Consider the following 14,226-nt stretch of genomic DNA (forward strand, 5'->3'; position numbering starts at 1 on the left):
ACGTTCAATCTCATTGGCCACTGTGAAACTCTCCAGGTAAATAGTCCAATCACAATGCTGCAGACCCTCTCACAATCCCCACATTCTCTGGCCTCCAACTGAGATTCCTGCCACAAATACATCCTGGCCCATCCTCCCAAGGCTTGCTCTTCGACCTTCCCTATCCTTCAACGTTCCAACTCATTGCCCCAGTGCTTGTCAATCATCAAGGCCTCAGAACTCATTCCCAAACTGTTCTTCATGCGAATCTTATCACCTCCACTCCCCACAGAAAATGACTTGGGTTGTCGGGTACAGGGACTGCTCTCAGTGCTGGTAATTGGATGCGCAGAGAAGGTGAGAAGAGCAAGAGGGCAAGGAAGAAAGAGAAGCCCTACTTCTGGCATTCTGTGGTCCTGGATGAGAATTTTCCTTTCCTCAGCCGCTTGTTGCTTGTCCTTGTCTTTGTGACTGCTGTGCACCCTGCTGACTAGTTATAATTAGAATTTTCCCTTCAACACCCAGGATTTTACAAAACTGAGGTTTAGAAGCCTGACTTCCAAAGAGAAAGCTGAAAGTTAACTTTTTTTCACCAGCAGTCAGCATAACAATGAAAATCATGAGAAGTGTCCATTGGTGAATAACTTGTCCTATGTATAAGTGTCCCATCTCACCAGGCGCTGGGCAGGCTCACCTGGGAGGTGGGAGTAGGCTGGAAGCCTTGCATTGCCCTGCAAGAGGTATCAGACCCCTATATGTGGGATGTTGCCAAGCTCCGCAAATCAGCAGCTGGTCTCAGCTGGATGAAGTTCAAGGAAAAGAAGCAATTAATCCTACTGCTAAACAGAATGAAGCATTATGTTTTCTTGCTTAAAACGTGTAGTAAAAATTATTACAAAAGTAGATAGACTTTCCTTTGTAGTTCTACAGCTCTTTCCTCCAAGTGAAGATATATACCAATATGCTGGTTATAGCCTAGGAGAGGGTTGCAAATTTGATCGCTCCCAGATTGGTTTTAGTGCCCTTATTTCCCATTGCTGGTTGCATTCTGTGGGGAAATAATTCAGGATGGCTATGTACGCTTTCGTCACAAGAAATAAAGATCTCTTGCTCCCAACCCTCTAACCTTAATACTATCTTTCCATTACAGAGTGATGAAAATCTGATTCCAGTGTGACTGTCTAGCAATGTTTCTGATAGGAAAATTTCGTCATTTGATAGGTGGAACTTTTTTTTCCCCTGATACTTCTCACCATAATAAATTGCGAGATTAAGGTATTTCCTGGTAAACTGAAGGCAGCAGAGAGCTCCCTGGCTGCCACTTCTCCAGCACCTCTGGTCTCAGGGTGGCTGTGTGCTGTGCAAGCACTTGTGTTAAGACTCATCGTGTTCTCTCTCTTGCTGATGTAGATAACTCCCATTTTTTTTTCTATTTTACAGTTGAGCATTATGGCATAGAATTAAGACATCATCTGCCACTCTCTAATAATGTGAGATTCAGCCATAAACTGAACCCAGAGAAAATATTCAGCTTGCTGAAATTAGTGGGAGTTTTGCTGCTGGCTTCAGTAAGGTCAGGACTGAGCTTGCAAGAACGTTGGGTTTTCTGCTGTGCTCTGTCACAGGGGTCTCCAACCCCAACACTGAAGATTGCAGCTCTTCAATGCTTCCTGCAACATCTCTCTTTTTCTTGGATAAGGTCTCTTCTACTGTGATAGCTTATATCAGGTAATGATAGATTTTTCTTGTTTACTGGTGGCAGGAAATGTCATCCCTGCTTTTCCGTTGTAAGCTCTGACTAATGTTATATGCCTTGATGGGTCATTGCCTTGCGTCATAAATTGTAATTGGGGAAGATGAAGCAAAGCTGAGCAGAATCTGTCAGAGTAACCAGGGTCACAGAGAAATTACAGATTCTCAAAGAACAGCTTTTTTGGTAATGCAGCTTCTCAAATCCCATCTGTTTGTTCTTAGTGTCAGAAAAGAGGCATTATCCAAAATGAATATAATGAGCCTTTCCACTGAGGCAAAGTTCCATACAACATCACAGCATATATAATTTTTCACTAGCACAAGACTATGTGAAACGTATGTGGAATACACTTACCACAGTGAGACAGCTGAGGCACAATTCAATGGCTGAACAATTATCAGCTGCTGTTGTGGGCTTCTGTATAAATAGTTATTGCAGTTGTAACATAGAATATGAAATTTGACCAAATATAGGAAAGAATTGAATATAATGTTTCTTATAATGTTTATCCTTATGCAACCTCAGAAAGGGGTAATCCAGAATTTGCCTCAATGGTTTGAAGATAAGCAGATATATAGGTTTAAATATCAACCACCACATTTTTGCCAATAAGCCACTGCTTAAGTATAGCAATTAATATTTCCTGTTACAGCTATGACAGAAATTATCTTGTTTTAACTCTTTGAGTCCTGATGTATTTATTTCAGCTCCTATGTGAGAGGAAACATCTCTTAATTTAAGAATTAGGTACAAAATATGACTGTGACAATTAAAGGCAGAGATTCTAGATACAGGGAGCACAGTAGAAGACGGGTACCCGAGTTTTTGCTAGTGCCACTTTTGCAGAGACTGATAAACCAGAGACAATCTTGGCCAGTTTTTTCCCACTGGGTTCCTGCAGAATTCACTGTCCAACGCACTCCTGGGCTTGTATTCCAGGGAATCCAGGGATGCAGCTCCAGCAGCAGCATAATTTGTGGCATTCATGGTAGCTCCAGCTCAATGTATTCAGTTTATGTGTATAGTGGAAGAGGTACATGACCTTTCTCCTCACCCAGAGGTCCCTCAACAGTAGGCTTTGGCCAGTTGTTTCAGAAAATGGAGGCCTCAGCTATATCTGTCATAGAACTGACCCAGCCCTGCTGGTGGAACGTTATGGGATAAGCATGCTGCAAATAACATTGTCTATAAGTTAAAACTTAACTAGATTTAATACACTCTTGTCTAGGAGATGTCAATTTCATTATAAGGGGTCTTTCAGCCTGCTCCTGAGGCTCTGTGTGCTCATGTGTGGGTAAGTGTGAAGTATTCTGACATGGAAGATTTTGAGTAAGATGATTTTCCTTCTGTGGTTACTAGGAGTGAGATGCCACTAAAAGGTGGCTAATGATCTTTGGTTGTCCTTTTAGTCAGCTGAGGAAAGAAACAGTCCTTTCTAGGAAAGAAATAGGCTTTCTGTCTTCTTAGGTGGACATCTAATAACAGGCTTGGTGTGTCATGCACTTAAGGTGCCTGTCTTCCACTGTTGACTGTGAAATGAGCTAGCAGTGTCTATGCCATATGGAAATATTTACGCTATAGATGTCTAAAATTGGATTCAATTAATCTTAGCTCTTCTATTTTTAAAAATTAATATATTTTTAAAGTATTTAAATATATATACTGCAATTTGTCTTCCAGATCAGTGCCATTTATATCACTGCTTTTCAGGAATAACTGGCTTCATCCACAAAGGGTGAAAGCTGTTGTGGGGCTTGGCACCTAGGTAACTCGGGGTTAGAGACTGTCTCCCAAAATTCTGCTGAACACTAAATAAGATGTCTGTACTCCTTCCTATTGCATGCTCTGTGAATCAGAAACCATTGAGTGTTATTCACATGTGGGTGGAAGAGATGAGCCTGTCCGTATGAGACACAGACAGCCACTGGCAAAATGAGGGTGGGATGACTTTAGTGCATTGTGCTCTACTCATTACCCAATGGAGTTTGGGGCCCAGTTGTTCCAAACCTGGTAATAACCAAACCCAGAGCAGAAGGGGCTTGATTTTAACATGTTGCTTTTTAGATGAAGCCCAGTTGTTTTTTTTAATTTTTATCAATCCTCCCTAGAGTCCCCATCTATTCTAAGTTGAGAGTCAAGGGGTCTTCAGCCTGACACAAATGAGCTTAAAGGAAGACAAGAAACTACTGTAGAGAGGTATGCTAATGTTCCCATTTTGTTTCTGGAAGCTGTTACTTCCCTAATTTGCAGGGTAGCAGAACCTTTAACCCAGCATCATCCTTATGTCATGAACTCATTCACCTAGAGCACACAAGGTAATTCAAGCATCAGGACCTGAGGGCATAAGGCACAGACCGGCTTCCCATGGGGCTCCCCCACACTGCCCATGGACCAGGACACCATTTCAGCCCACTGAGGCCATCAGAGCCTTCCCTGCCTGGCCATGGACCTCATTGTTTGGGATCACTGCCCATGGGACAATGTCCCAGCCTGGCCTTGGCTTGTCTCCATCCACAGGGCCTGGGCTGCCCAACTCCCTGCATGTATGGGGTGACACACTTGGGCTTCCTGTTGCTGCTTTCAACCCTGGGAGTCATCAGGGAGCCCTGGCCTTTGTGTCACCCTGCCAGGAAGGCAAAGAAGTGCACATTTAGCTGGAAATCATAAGCATGTCAGCAAGTACAAACTTCTGATGATATTGTCTTTATTGGGTGTAAACCTCTGTCTCCAGGGACTTTCTGTCTCTGCTGCTTTCTGCTGCTGAGATCTTGCTGAAATAAAGACAGTCTTCTTCTTTTATTATATCCTTGTGCTGGCATAGTGTAAATAGAGCAGATGATAGGAGAGCCTTAGTTTTTCTGTGGTGATATCTTACTTTTTACACAACTCAACAAAAGTTATCACACACAAGTGATTGCACATAACTGGGCACCAAATGGAATTTCAAGTCTCTAAGGAAGAAGAAAGTCTTGTCAAATGCTGTCTCAGAGGCTTCATGTCCCAGTCAATGTGACCTGTGCGTTAAAACCCACTCAGGGAGAAAATAAAGCTGATTATCTGATGTTTCCTCAGCACAATGGCTGTTTACTTGCTTCTCATTATGGCTTTCTGACACAGCACTGCAAAGCACCCAATCCATAGCTTGATTACCAGTCTGGAGAGAGAGCTGCAATTAACAGCAGAGCAGAAATTAGATCTGTTCCTGAAAATCAGCTTGGCTAGAAACAATTTAAATTTATAGCATAATAAAACATAAATGGTTGAAAACATTTGGGACTTTTTTCCTCTGATTTCCACAATTAATGTTTACGATTCACATGCAATCAGGGTAATACAGGTTATATACACAGGTGGTATATGTACCATTGCCACAGTGTCTCTCCAGAAATGAGTCACTGAATGTTCTGCCAGTCATTCTTCAGGGGGTGTGCAAGACTTTGGAAGGCCCTGACTGCCTTTAAACCCATTGAAGCTCACCCTAGGAGTGTGATGATTGCTGCCTGCCACCTCCTGCTGTCTTTCAGGGGACCTCAAGGAATAATTGTAACTTTGGACAAGGCAGGTTGGATCCCAATGCATCTGTACAACTGCAGCTGTCAGTGACTGTGGGTAACAACATGCGAGGAAGTTTGGTGTTTCCATTCACTGAGATTATTGCTCAAAATAGTCTGAAGCCCTGAAACAACTGTTCTAGATAACCCATTAAAAGTGAACCACGCTTACAGCCAGTGTGGTATGATTTCAAACATGAACATATGCCACATAGTGCTAGATTGCATTACAGAAAAATGGTGGATTTGGTTCACCACGGCCATGCACCAGGGAAAAACATCCATCCAGAAAAAGACGTATCCAAGCGCTGCAACAGGAGCAGGGACAAATAACTATGACACATACCAGTCAGGCTGCCAGATTCAAAAAGCATGCTTTAGATTTCAGGAGGCAGAAGTGAACTAGCCTTTTGTGAAGTCTGGGAACTAAGGATTTTTTCTGATTAACTTTGAATTTTTCTCTCATGATAATGACAGTTCTGGAGACATTTGTGTCCTTGTCAAAGTTGCAGAATGGAAGAGGATGAAGTCACATTGCCAGTATTTGGTTGAAAATGTCTAGACTTCTGTGTCCTGGTCTCTGTAATCATGACATTGACATGAATTGGGCTATTGAAAAGATAAAGTCTTCAGTGAGGAATGAAAGGAAACAGCCCTGCAGGTATGACACCTGCTAACACTTGAAAATGCATTAGGTATAATTTTCAAATGCCTTGATTTAGGTCTCACATTTTGAAAGCTAAATTTGATGGTCAGTCCTTGGACTCACAAAAGTTTCATGACTGCTCGTTACAAAGCTTTGTGCTGCATATAATGACTTGCTGATTTCATTTCCAGAGGTTTGAAAGGTAGCGATGAGTCTGGCAAGTAAGTACTTATCTTATGAAACCATTCTGGGAGCTGCTGTTATTAACAGTGGTCACCCAAGGAATAAAACTAATCTAACAAATGTATAGCACTTTAGAGTTGAGCCTTAGCAAATGGGCTAATTTCCTGGAATTGTACCAGAACTGTTGCTTTATAAAGAAATTGTTCTTAAGATTTTATTGTTCCTGTAAGTTCAGAATATATTGCAAGGGCAGTGTTTTTAATCCCGACTCCCTAGAAGTAGCAGAGTGGGGTCACTGTAACACTGCCAGCATTTCTGTTCCCTGCTGACCAGTCTGGTTGTGTCTGTGTTGCTTAAACTAATGAGGCCCAGGACATAGCCTTCAGGAAAGGGCATGATTATCCCCTGCTGAATTATTGAACATGGTTTTGGTCAGTGCTAGCTAGTCCTTCCCCAGGAGAGCATTTGGGCCCAATTCCACCACTCACATAGGACAAGGACTGTCTCCAGCAAGACAATCGTTTTTGGTCGTAGGGGGTTAGCTGGCTGCATGTGAATTGACCCATACCCCTTTGCCTCTGGGATTGTAAAATGAGGTCTGTCCAATTTTATTTACTGTTATAAGCACTGATTATTTTCTCTTTTCCAGGAACTCATAGACTTGATTTACTTTGCTCTCATTCCTGTATCTGTTTTGAAACTCTCTAGCATGCACCAGGGACACACAACATTCCAAAGGGTCAATGTTCAGGGCCAGAAAAATGTTCCTCTTTTGAAGTGTAAATGAAACTTGGCAGTAGTGTTTCAATCATTTGGGATGTCTAAATGTGGATGGGAAATTTAAGAAACTGAGATTTTTTTCGGTATTGGCTGAAACCTCAAGCAAAGTTCTGTATGTTCCTTCAAGTTCTCTTAAGTTAAACCTGAATAGTACAATACCTGGTGGTACCAAATGAGTCATGATAATCATCTTATATCCTTGGTCTAATTTGCAAGGCAATAATTTCTTACTAAGTGCACGTGAAATCCCAAGTTACTTTGTTAGCATCTGTGCATACATGGTTGTTTTGTCTGTGAAATTCCTCTGTGAGTTACTATGTCAACATTGCTGTACAACACTTTTATTTACTGTGTAGCAAGGTGAGAACAGCAGTGGTTTTTCCTGTAAACGTGAATTTTTTCTTGGCTGACACAGTGTGCAGAGCCCTGTCAAGAAAAAGCTGCATAGTGGCTGCATTCCTTACTGGTTCGATGGACATGCTTGGGGGTGTGTGCAGGTATGTGTTTGTGAACATGTGCAAAAACACACATTTACTGGAGGGGCTAAAAATGCTTTAGCACTGGCCAACACCACCACATGCTCCCATCACTGATATTGCCATGTATGTTGCAGTCCCCAGCTAGGCTGCAGCTAGCTTGCATATATGAGTACGCACAACAAAGAGATTTCACCAAAGGCTTAATCATTTGTGCCCCCAGAGGTACAAGCTCAGTGTCAGGATTTCTGCTTACATTTTAACCTTACAGTACATGTCCTCTCTTTTTAAAATCAACAAGACTTGCAAATACTGAGAAGCATCTTGAGTGCAGCAGCAAAACAACACAAGCAGCCAGTCCTTGCTGGATGCGTTTGTGGCTGGCACTGCTGGACCTGGCTCTGTATTTGTGCCACTTCTCAGACTGAAAGCTGGCTGGAGTTTCAAAGCACAGCCCTGTGCTCAAGTTAATCCATTCTGATCTCCCCACAGGCTTACTAGCTTAGCCACTGTATTATCCTAGTACAGCTACATGGCCCCCAGATCAGGGTATCAGTGTCCAGACAGCTTAAAGAGTAGATATGCATAGCTTAAAGGCCATCTTTGGGACTTATGGGGATTTGGCCTTCTTGGGAAGGCATCTTAGTGGTGAACTTCCATAAAATCGGGTAAAAGGAAAAGTAGAGAGGAGAAAAAGAATAAAACTTCAACTATTCTGTAGATGTTCCCCAGATTTTCCCACTGAGTGTCACAACACCTATTCCTCTTACTTCAGCCAGTGTTCTAAGGATTAGAAGCGGTCTGATTGCATCTTGGTGTCAGCTTCATGTAGAAAGACGATATCCAGTATTTGTGTACTGAGAACAGTGGTATGCACTGAAACAAAGAGGCAATCCTGTTTTCAGGGAGATAGCAGCATACACGTGTCCCAGGAGATGATCCAAATAAATCAATTCTCACTCAAGAAATGCCAGCCTTGGTGTTTGTTTGTTTGGTTTTTTTCTATTTGGAGAAGATTTGCAGCAGCCTTTGCTGCTACATGTGCCTGGACTAATTGCACAAGTAGAATGCTATAACCTGCTTTATGCATGTGACAGTACTTACACAGCTCTCCTTGTCATAAGATTTGATCGCCTGAGCAACAGTTCTCAAAATACAAGAACATTGCTTGAGTTTGTCAATTGCCTTTAGATCAATAAGGTCTTGTAGTACAAGCAAGTTCAGTTAGCATTATATATTGTGTAATTATTCTGGAAGCTAATACTACAATCACTGTAGAAGTCTCAGCATAATTGCTGTCAGAAGTAAAATATAAAATCATGACTTTGCTTTACCAGAAGCTAATGATCTAGTCTGGCTAAAAACACTCTGCTCAAAAGCACCACTTGCAGGCTGCTTGTCACTGCTTCCCTCTTGCTTAATTTTATTTTGTATATTCACATTCAATACAATTCTTAGAGGCTTGACTATACTAAAAATACATTTGAAGAAGTGCTAAGGTGAGTTGATGGTTTTCCATTGCCTGCTGTGGGGCAGGATTCCGACCCCTGACCAAGAAATGAAAACAGCTCCCTGAGGAATATGTGCAAGAGAGCTGAGCCCTGAGCAGTTAACATGTCTCCTGAATTTGGCCAGAAGATCCAGGGTGCCAGCACCATCCTTCCTGCTGGTCAGGGACAACTCTGGTGTTTTGCAAGAGAGAAAGAAATAAATTAATAGCAGTTTATGTTCCTGTGTCTCCTGTCATACGCAGTAATGACTCTGCTGTTATTTACAGTGGTGGCTTATCACAGTGAGCAATATGGCAGAGCCACAGTGTGGTGGAGCTGGTCTGTAGTAATGTTATGAATATGGTGATGCAAAGGCTTTAGATGGTGACAAGACCAGGGCAGGAGGTTACTGATTAAGCTTCTACTGGGGCTGGAGTCAGAATGCACAAAGCAGCAGTGCAACAGCTCCCAGCTTGAGAGGAACTGGCAAAATCATCAGATATAAAGATCTGTTCCCAGAGAAACTGCAAACGCGTTTTGTCAGGTTATGAACTAGCAAGTGAGGGAAAACAGCAAATTAAGCCTAACAAGAACGGGTATGGGATAGAAGTGCGCTTGGCCAAAGCTGGCTAAAGAAGACAGTAACAGAACAAGAAATAAAAATGACTTCTCAGTGGCAGGGAATAATATACCTTGGAAATATTATTTACACCAGCTTTTTAATGTTTTCACATAATGTTTTTCTTGAGAACATTTTTGGTTTAGTTAGTGATGTTTTGCTTTAGGCAGGGCACTAAAGTGCTGGTCCATTTACATCTGGGAAGTTCCTGAGTGGGCTGCAGATCAGCAAGTGTTTCAGGAACCACAGCCTCCTGCTCCATGTGTCTCTACCCTAGAAAGGTGGAGGACACCTATGGGTGCCAGGGTGTGAGCTCAAAGAGCCAAGAGAAGCACACCAGGGATAGTCTCCAGTGAAAGAGATTTGCAAATGGTAGCTCACACAATTAGTCCTACTGTTGTTAGTTTAACAACAGTAGCTTGGTGGACATTACTTGTCCTCCTTCAGTTAGTCTGCAGGTACATATTGGTTCCAAATCTTTTCCAAGCAAGCAGGCTCCCATCTGGGAGCAAACTGGGAAGTTTCTCCCACGTATAGGAAGACAAAGTGTCTATCACTCTTAAGGTGTTAATTTGCTGCTCCCAGCTTATGCCATGTTTTACAAATAACCTGAGGCTGCTACTGCTTTGTTCCAGTCCCACTGTATACTTCCCACTTTTTCTTCTGGATTATCTCCTTTCTCCTTTTCCAGCTTGGCATTTTTCAGAAAGGGAGCCTGCTACAGGCCCATTTAAGAAGAAGTCAATCTACCTGTGTTGTCCCTTCAATAGTATTTGAACCTGTTGTCTACCTTTTAACATGTAAGTGAAGGTTAGACATCCCAAAGGTATTATTTATTACCTTTCATGAATATAGGAAGCTGAGTAGAGGAAAATCTATCCTGTGTCTTCCCCAAGGGCAAGGATGCAGTGAAGACTTGTTCTTATTAATTAGAGACTCTAAAAGAAACAAATTTGTAGAAAAATGGGTCTTGATAGTGCTGCTGCTCAGGGGACCATATTTTTGCAATACAGAAACAAAGGCTGAATGGCACTCCACATGCTGGTTCTGTCTACCAAATAGTGTCAACAAGGTGGAATTTTTTTCAGCATTACTGTCCTTGTACCTGCTGCTCTACATCAGATAAGCTTTTTCACTGAGCAGTTTATGATGGTATCTTCCAAGTCACTAGCCAAAGATGATCCCATGGGTCTGGCTTTTCAGTCTGGATAACAAGTGTACCTTACCTAGATCTGAGTGAAATTTAATCTGCCACAGCATCAGAGCAGCACTTAATTTCCCAGTTAGTTTCTGTCTCTCAGCAGCTACTTAGAGGGTAATATTTTTTTTTAATTGAATGTAATTTGCAAAAACTTATCAGCTTGCTGTGAGTTTTCTCCATTCTTTTTCCTTCTCTCTTCACACAATGTATGAAACTGTTGGTCCCTCCACACATCCCTGCGAGTATCTCTTCCCGCTGATAACAGTGGCAGATACTGAATGAACATTAAGATGCTCCCTCCTGTGACATATACGCATTGCAGATCTTATTGGATCTGGTATCATTGACTGAGAAATGTGAAAGCATGGCTCTCAGTAGCTCAAAAAAACCCAGTTCCCATAAAAGCCTGTTGTCTGCCACAGAAGTATTCTGCAGCATTCCATTTCTGCTCTTCACAGTTCAGCTGCCCAAAGCTCAGGTCATCTGATATCTAATTCCTCCCAAGTACCCTGACATATGGTGATGTGGCTCAACCAAAAGGAGCATGTGGTCATTTCATTCAGGTAAAACAAAGGGGTTCACCAGTCCCCGCCATGTAAGTTTTGCTAAGCTGATTGACTCTATGGAACCATGGTCCCCACTTTGTTCTGTTCTTCTTAGTGATAATTCATCTCACTGTGTTTTATCACTAAGAAAAAATGTCCTGCACTTCTTTTTTGGTTTAAGAACAGTATGGTGATGAGGTGGACAACAGTGACACGGGATGCTTCTATAATGAAAGAGCCAAATTATGGCCAGCAGATGTACACACTATAGAGATGAACAAATGATTGCACAGACTGTCATCCCAGCCACTGGTTCTACATGAACCTGGTTTTCCTTCGTTAAACAATCATACTGCTTTGAAGAAAACTTCTACCTACCCACCTTACTTCTTCCTACTGCCCAAGCAGCATTAGACAATCAGCCGGTTGTTAGAAAGAGAAAAAGAAAAGGAATCATGTCTGTTCTAAAATGCTGTCAGATATTCTCAGATTTCCAGGAAAGATGATGGAATTGAAGTGCTTCATGACCTGGAAAAATACATACTGAAACGGCATGTGACAGAAGTCAGGCAGAGAAAGGACTGCGGTTCCACAGGAGGAAGGGAAGCAGACCCTTGCTGAACACCTGCAGGCAGGCAGTGAGAGGAAAAGGGCCTGTGACCTACAGGGAAGGAGCTGACTGGGCTGAGAAGCAGGAAGGGAAAAAAGATGGAGTGAGTTGTGGGGAGTGAAGGTGATAAGATTTGCATGAAGAACAGTTTGGGAATGAGCTCTGAGGCCTTGGTGCTTGACAAGCCCTGGAGTGATAAGTTGGGGTGTTGAATGACAGGGAAGGTCAAAGAGAAAGCCTTGGGGGGATGGGCCAGGATGTATTTGTGGCAGGAATCTCAGTTGGAGGCCAGAGAATGTGGGGATTGTGAGAGGGTCTGCAGCATTGTGATTGGACTATTTACCTGGAGAGTTTTACAGGGGCCAATGAGATTGAACGTTGTATGTATGTGCAGGTTGGGAAAGTACCGAACAAGGGGATAAAAAGGGCTTGATGGTAATAAACAAGGATTTGAGTCTCTGCATCAACTTGAGTCCGTGTTGTGAAATGCCACAAATGGTGCCCACCACGTGGAGCATTAAAACCGACTAGTTGTCGATCCAGTGGCATGGCTCAGCCGAACTGCTTGCTGAATGTGAGCAAAGGTGTATGCTGAAAAGAAGCGAATTCAAACCATACAGATTGCCTCTCGCAGGATAGGGATAAGTGGCTTAGAATTATGGGGTCTGCTTTAACAAAAGAGCAGGGAAATGTTCTAGAAGTCTTTGCTATGATTCTTAAGCAGTATGGGAAAAAAGTTGACAAGGAAGAACTGAAATGTATCCTTGTCTGAGCATCCAAAGTCAATCCATCTATTAAGTCCACTAATATTTATACCCTGGAGATCTGGGACAAAATTGGTGTTAATTTGTGGGACTGTGCTACAATGATGAAGTTGCTGCCACTTTTTTGAGCCCGTGGTGAGTTATTTCTGAAACTTTAAAACCTCATGCCGGCTCAAAAGCACAGGAGGCAGAAGCAGCACCTTTGTCTCCCTCACCACCACCCTCTTTGCCGGACTCTGCCGTGAGATTGAAAGGTCAGTCTGCTGTTCCTGCTCCTGTAGTTCTGCCGCCTAATAATTCTGATGCTGACCTGGATGGTCCTTTTGACCATGTGGATCCAGAAAAGGAGCCTGATTTATATCCCCCAGATCCTTATGACAAATGGGCAGCTGTAAAGGGGAGAAGCGAGACGAGTGGGGGATGTAGATAGATTGTGTGCTTTCCCTGTGCTGTATGTCCCAGATCAAGACCCACAGTGAGAAGGTCTCTCCTATGCTCTTATCAAAGATATCAGGCAAACGGTGGCAGACCATGGACTTGGAGCCCCATATACATCTCATTTGGTAGAGTTTCTCTGTGATACTAATGTAGCAGAAGTTGGCGAATACAAATATGTCCATGTTTCTGTTGACCCTTGGAGACCTTTCTAGATATGGCTAGCCACTTCTTCCGACGTCGGCTGGCCCCCTGCGTTGGAATGAGTGTGCATTTTGGTCAGTATAAAAGCCTGAGCCTCATGCAATGTGTGTGGGGGGGAAGAACCTAATATCACCCAGGGTCACCGCTGCATCCACGGGGACACCCGCTAAGATTGAGCCTGCCACCTCACGCTATGGTGATGCTTCTCAGAGCTGGTTTCCTGGAGGTCTTCACAGAGTCTTTGCGCCACGTTATGAACACAGGGCCATGTAGTGGTGGTAACGATTATCTGGATTTTGTGTTTCGAACATTGTAATTCTGTGGAGTGTGCTTGTGGGATCCCTTCCCTCTGTGTGTGTGTGCATGTGTGTGTGTGTGTGTGTGTTGAGGGTAGACAGTGTTCTGTGTATTTTTTGTTGCTGGGTTCGCGTAGAAGTTTTTAATGGGGGGCGTAAGCAGGTAGTGAGGCCCCTTTAGTTGTTTGATAACCATGTTCAAAGGAAGCTGCCCTCCGATTTGTCTCCCAGCCTAAAGAGCGCCTTCAACATGCTGGTGGCATGGGAGGAGGCCTGCTTAGTGTGTTTAAAGTAACCTGGGGTGAATCTGAGACTTGGAGGAACAGATGGATCACTTGAAACAAGAACTGCTAACTGAAAAAGCGAGAGGGGCAGCGCAACCACAAGCTTTATCAGCCATCACCCAAGCAGCATCAGGGTGGCAGAAGAAGAAGAAAAAAAGAACGAGACAAGGCAGCCATGAAAAAGGAAGGAGCCAGCTCAGCTCCTGTTTCCAACCTGCCTGGGCCTTTAACTGCAGGTAATGACACAGCAAATTCCTTGACTGTTAACACTGTGCAGTTTAATTCTTCAGCCGCTTCGCATTCCTTTTGTATCAGAATGCCTCTGCTTTAAGGAAACACTTTAACCTGCCTCCTTGTCAAGAACTGATAACCTGGGGGAGGGGGTATATTTGTGTCCTCCTACCTACAGG

General features: G+C 43.1%; 1 long non-coding RNA gene across 3 annotated transcripts; it reads left to right on the forward strand.

Moving 5' to 3' along the window:
* The first annotated feature begins 510 nt into the window (after window positions 1–510).
* LOC133277560 (uncharacterized) lies at window positions 511–6,923 on the forward strand. Of its 3 annotated transcripts, none has more exons than XR_009746246.1 (3): window positions 511–1,469; window positions 5,761–5,944; window positions 6,555–6,923. It is a non-coding gene; the product is annotated as an uncharacterized LOC133277560 (long non-coding RNA). The 3 variants fall into 3 exon arrangements; XR_009746245.1 differs by having other exon boundaries at window positions 515–1,469; window positions 5,790–5,944; XR_009746244.1 differs by lacking the exon at window positions 511–1,469 and having other exon boundaries at window positions 4,502–5,944.
* Window positions 6,924–14,226: the final 7,303 nt, after the last annotated feature.

Source organism: Pezoporus flaviventris, unplaced genomic scaffold (assembly GCF_033815535.1).
Source record: "Pezoporus flaviventris isolate CSIRO_AGI_PZ_B2104156 unplaced genomic scaffold, CSIRO_AGI_Pfla_v1 ptg000057l, whole genome shotgun sequence".
Lineage (NCBI taxonomy): Eukaryota > Metazoa > Chordata > Aves > Psittaciformes > Psittacidae > Pezoporus > Pezoporus flaviventris.